We start from the raw sequence: 5,783 nt of genomic DNA on the forward strand, positions 1-5,783 counted from the left end.
CACAAGATGGGTAGCCAGAGCCGGGGTTTTTCCATATTTCCCAGGCTGGTCTCCAACTCCTGGCCTCAAGCCATCTGCCCACCTGGACCTCACAAAGTGCTGGGATTACAGGTGTGATTCACCACGCCGGCCTTTTTATTAGTTTTTAAACCACTTTTTCTTCAAATTTGGACTGGAAAGTGAGAAGAGTCACTGAGTTGGCCTTTTGATTAATTTTTTAATGGAATGCTTCATGAATTTGGGTGTCATTTAAACCACTTTTATGTCAAAATTGGACTGGAAAGTGAGATGTCTCTAGGATACCTAGAATAAGGTCTTACTTGACAGTCAGAAAAACACACCCAAACCTCTACAATATTCTGTTACAGCCTGTTGGAAAATGCTGGTGTTATCATTGTTTTTTCTGGTCTCTTCAAAGTTAACCCCGCTTTGGAAGCAACTGGAGCCTTGTATTGGGAGAGTCCTAATCTACCCATCTGCACCACTGGTGGTTGTATAGTGGGGACAGGTGGGCTTGGAAAGTAGTGGAGATTTGAACAGGGCTTAGGCCATTTGAGATCTCATGTTGTAGGACTAGGGTTCAGGGAGGAATGACAGAGGCTGCTTGCACTGTTGCATGGTTTGTTTAACAGTGATTCTGGGCCCTGGGGTCCCTGCGGAGAGCTCCCTGATTTCAGCCTCCTGAGGGCTCATTCAGACTTATTCAGATCTGACTTTGTCACCCCAGGATATGTTTCTTACACATTTCCCAGAGCTCTCTGTATCCCAGGGTCGGAAACTCTCAGTTGCCTCCATCCTCACACAATGAGCTGCCAGGATGAATGGGGCTCTGTCCGTGGTGCTGAACATGTGCCTCTGGCCGTGTGCTGGGAGGTAGATGAGTTGTCAGGCAAAGGCAGAAAACATATGAATATCAGAAGACAGCATGGAGTGAGGTGTCTCCCACCATCCACGAGTTTCCATTATTGGTTTCCTTTTAAGCTATTCACTGGGTAACAAATTTGCTTGTCATCCTATATCGCCAAAGTCATTGTACGAAACATCTTTCACAGGCTTTTCACACAGGCTAGGAAGGGACACTCAGACCATGTGTAGACTGTTTGCTGAGTCAAATGTCATCCTCTGCCTCCTGCTTCATTCTCTTTTTTTTTTTTTTTTTTTTTGAGACTGAATCTCACTGTGTTGCCCGGGTTGGAGTGTGGTGGCGCGCTCTCTGCTCACTGCAAGCTCTGCCTCCCGGGTTCACACCATTCTCCTGCTTCAGCCTCCCAAGTAGCTGGGACTACAGGCGCCTGCCACCACACCTGGCTAATTTTTTGTATTTTTTAGTAGAGACAGGTTTCACCGTGTTAGCCAGGATGGTCTCGATCTCCTGACCTCGTGAGCCGCCTGCCTCGGCCTCCCAAAGTGCTTGGATTACAGGCGTGAGCCTCTGGGAAGTTTCTCTTCATTCATTCACTTCTTTATAGATTCTCCCTTGAGGTCTTGTGAATCCTTAATTTTTCAAGACTAAATACTTCCTTTTCTTTTGTAACACATAGTATCTGATTTTCTGGGAAACTTTCTATTTCACAAAATGGGACCAGGGATGTCAACATGAATTCTCCATGGAAAGACTGATCTCATTGATTTAGAATTTGTGGTGGTTCTTGTGATAAGATACCTGAAGAAAATATTGCTCTTATGTGACATTAAAAAAGAAAAATGTGACACTTAAGGTGAATAAAAAGAAGGTGTGTGGTTCTCTACTCCCTGGGCATTCATATGTAGGAACTGGATGCTAGAAAATCTTTGGCTTTGCTTTTAGCTTTTGGCTCGGAGGAGGCCAAGGTGCACCTTTCTTCGGTCGTCCCAAATCCGGGTTCATCTGACACCAGCCGCCTCCACCATGCCGCCAAAGTTTGACCCCAATGAGATCAAACTCATATACCTCAGATGCACTAGGGGTGAAGTTGGTGCCACTTCTTCGCTGGCCCCCAAGATTAGCCCCCTGGGTCTGTCTCCAAAAAAGGTTGGTAATGACATTGACAAGGCAACGGGTGACTGGAAGGGCCATAGGATTACAGTAAAACTGAACATTCAAAACAGACAGGCATTCTGCCTCTGCCCTGATCATCAAAGCCCTCAAGGAACCACCAAGAGACAGAAAGAAACAGAAAAACATTAAACACAGTAGGAATATCACTTTTCATGAGGTCATTGTCATTGCTCGAGAGATCCAGCACCAATCTTTAGCCAGATAACTCTGGAACCATTAAAGAGATCCAGGGGACTGCCCAGTCTGTGGGCTGTGATGTTGATGGCCGCCACCCTCATGACATCATAGATGACATCAACAGTGGTGCTGTGGAATGCCCAGCTAGTTAAGAAGCACAAAGGAAAATATTTCAATAAAGGATCATTTGGCAACTGGAAAAAAAAAAAAATCTTTGGCTTCATCTTGAGGGAAAGGCAAAAGACGCTGCCAGCCACTTCCCCAACACTATCTCTGTAGATCACATCACTATTTTGAAACTTAAAGAACTAGCCTTTGAGGGATTTTTCCGATTTAGCACTTCAGCAGACCCAGGGCTGTCACCTGGTCCTGAGACTCCCTGAGTATTGCTCCTGCCTGCTGGGCTTGTTCCACCCACTCGGTCTGGCTGCACTCAGACCACACTACCACTCCAGATCCCACACCCGCCACAGGCAAGCAGGCCATGGAGTGGTGAGTGGTGTGTAAGCAAGAGAGCGTGAGGTCTGGCCACTGTGCACAGCCAAGCACTCTGGCTGCTTTGGTGGAGTGGGTAGCTCCATGAGCTGGCATAGATGCCATCTCCATGCAAGGCCGTGGCTGGCCCAGATGCAGGTGCCTGCAGCAGAAGCTGCATGCGGTACCTCTGGAGAAGGGGAACATGGCAGTGCCTGGAAGCTTAGAGACACCAAGAACCACACAGCCACAAAGAGGGTGTCACAGCCTAGCTTGACAAACCCCTAGGTCTCCAGTCCTCAAAAGGCTGCAGCTTTTCTCTGCTTCTTGTTACTGGTAATGTGCAGAGTGGGAGGTCATGTTTCAGCCCTTTTGTGTTACAGTTCTTTCAGGGTCTGGGACCTAAGTTCTTGTTGCAGGTAGCAGGGACCAGCCTACATGCGTGAAGTGTGCAGGTGGAACACAGAGCACTCCACGCACCCAGGCGGATATCAGAGGATGGGCGTTCAGGCACTGGTGAGGCCCAACCCTCTCCCTCAGTGACATCTGCATTCCTAATATTCTTTTTGAACATCTGAAATTCCACCAAATTCCTGCCTGTTATCTGGGAGAGACTCCTTGAGGCCAGGTGGAAATCACACCCAGTGTCACCAGGATAATGATTCAATCTCTTCTGCACTTATTCCAGAGGGCAAGCCCACGACAGGACGAAATCCCAATGCTCTCCTGTGTGCCACGTTCCAGAAGCTCAGGTCCCCCAGCAGCACCTGGGGTTGTGGGAAAGTCTTTCCTGAGGCCAGCCTGGGGCATCTGGGATCAGGGGCTGCTTGCCTTTCTGGAGGAGCTCAGCTCAGGACTGAGGGGGATTCTGGGCCGGAACAGGAGTGCCTGAGTCCCGTCCAGTTGGTGTCTATGACCGGCAGGGGGCCCTCATGCCAGGGTCTTTCTTACATAGAGGAAACTAGGGTGACAAAATGTGACCAATGGGAGTTGGAGTTTACTCTTATTTCCAAGGAAGCCATGAGAGTCCTGTGACCCTGGAAAGAGACGGGGTCCCCAATAACTAGGGGCATGGCAGTGAGTGATGCAGCCCGGCTTCCTGTCCTCAAAGAGTTTCAGGCCCACTGTCCCCGGATAGTGACAGCCCAGAGCGGGCAGCTCTGGGATGGGGGACAGACACAGGCTGCTTCTTTGGGAATTTTGATATGGGGTTCTGGTGGCCCCTGCTGCCTGTTGGGAAACTTCCCCACCTTGGAATTGTAATGGATTTCAGGAGAAATGACACACAGTTGCTCATGGATATAAAATAAATTTTATAACCAAAATAGAACCCAGTGTCAGCACTCCCCAAGAAGAAGGATTCAGGCTTGGTCCAGTGTGAAGCAAGTGGGCACTTAGGCAGGTGGCTTTGCCTATTTTTTGTGCATGGGCCCATGGTGAGGGTTGCTGCATGTGGGCTGGGTTTTGAGTGGTTTGAATGTCCTTCTGCCGTGGAGAGAGGGAGCACATGCTCTACCCAGATGTGCAGTGGATGTGACTAAGGACTGGAAAGCTGACAATCTCCAAAATTGAGTGTTCTTGCCGTACAGGGAGATGAAACGGCTACTAGAAAATAGCTTATCTAACCCTTTGAGAAAATGTAAAGAAAAGATTCCAACCCAGATGTGTGTGGCCTCAGTCTCAGGATTGCTGAGACAGGGGCTCTTGCATCCACAGAGCCCTGGGTCGGTTCCACTGCCCTCACTCCCACTCAGCCTCTGACTCCCTGGCTCTGTCATCATCTCCCTCTGCTGATTTATCTTCCCAGCCTGACTCAGCTGCCCTGAGAGACCAGGACCAAGGCCAAGGACGGCCAGCTGGGCTCCTCCCTCCACAGAGACGCCAACCCAACCCTGTCCTGAGGCATGTGCTTCTCCTTGGCGCTGGCTGGTCTCCAGACCTAAATTCAACCCTCTTTTTAGCAGGCTGAATGCCAAGCCCAATCTCAGCCCGCCCAGGAAGGACCTAGGACTGAGGCTGTGAGCTCTTAACTTGTCTTTTTGGGGCAACATGCCAGGGCAGCTAGTCACTGATTTTAGGAAAGACTAGGTGAGCCTGTGCCCAGAGGATTTTTTGCTCCCAGTGTTTAGTAACTGTTTGGCTGTGACTCACTAGGAAAAACTCATATCTCATTATATATGGCTTACACACAGCCCAAAAGAAAGTTTAATTCAACAGACGAATAAGATACTGTAGCGTGCACATTCCTCTATTCTTTATTGATGCTAGTTTAATGTCTGAGATACCCATGGTGACAAATAAATTGGTTCACAACCTGAAAAAGTGTCACAATCCCCATGATGGAGATCACTGCTCTACACTGCAGCTGCAGGACAGGGGAGGCCAGAAGACAGAGTGAGAAATGGGGTCGGGGGTGTGAGTGCTTATCTCATCCACCCATGAGAGCCAGTGGGCCTGCAGGACTCTGGAAATTGCATGAGTATTTCTGCTCCATCAGCCTCCTGCCTGGTCTCCTGCTCCCATCTCAATCCTCCCAACCAGCCTCCTCTCAACAAAAGGACACACGGATCTTCCTGAATCACAATCTGATCACTTATATCCCGTGCTTAGGGCCTGCCTGTATAGCTCAGGTGCACTGAGAAGAAAGATCAGTTCTCACCAAGGATCATAAGGAGATGGACAGGGGAAGCGATGGGGATGGTGGGAGCTTCCATGGCCTCCTTGGACTCCAGATCCTCTCAGCACCTCCATGTGTTCAGCAGCCAGGAAGTTCAATTCTTCTTGTTCAGGAGTTTTTAGGCCGGGCGCGGTGGCTCACACCTGTAATCCCAGCACTTTGGGAGGCCGAGGCAGGCGGATCACCTGAGGTCAAGAGTTCAAGACCACCCTGGCCATCAGGGGGAAACTTTGTCTCTACTAAAAAATACAAAAATTAGCCGGGCATCGTGGCGGGCACCTGTAATCCCAGCTAGTCGGGAGGCTGAGGCAGGGAGAATTGCTTGAACCTGGGAGGGGGAGGTTGCAGTGAGCCGAGATCGTGCCACTGCACTCCAGACTGGGTGACAGAGCAAAACTCTGTCTAAAAAAAAAAAAA

The 5,783-nt window shown here is 49.4% G+C and overlaps 1 pseudogene; it reads left to right on the forward strand.

Annotated features, from left to right (window-relative positions):
* The first annotated feature begins 1,873 nt into the window (after nt 1-1,873).
* On the forward strand, nt 1,874-2,367 carry LOC116483743 (large ribosomal subunit protein uL11-like; annotated as a pseudogene).
* The last annotated feature ends 3,416 nt before the right edge of the window (nt 2,368-5,783 follow it).

Source organism: Hylobates moloch, unplaced genomic scaffold (genome assembly GCF_009828535.3).
Source record: "Hylobates moloch isolate HMO894 unplaced genomic scaffold, HMol_V3 SCAFFOLD_15, whole genome shotgun sequence".
NCBI classification, from domain to species: Eukaryota; Metazoa; Chordata; class Mammalia; order Primates; family Hylobatidae; genus Hylobates; species Hylobates moloch.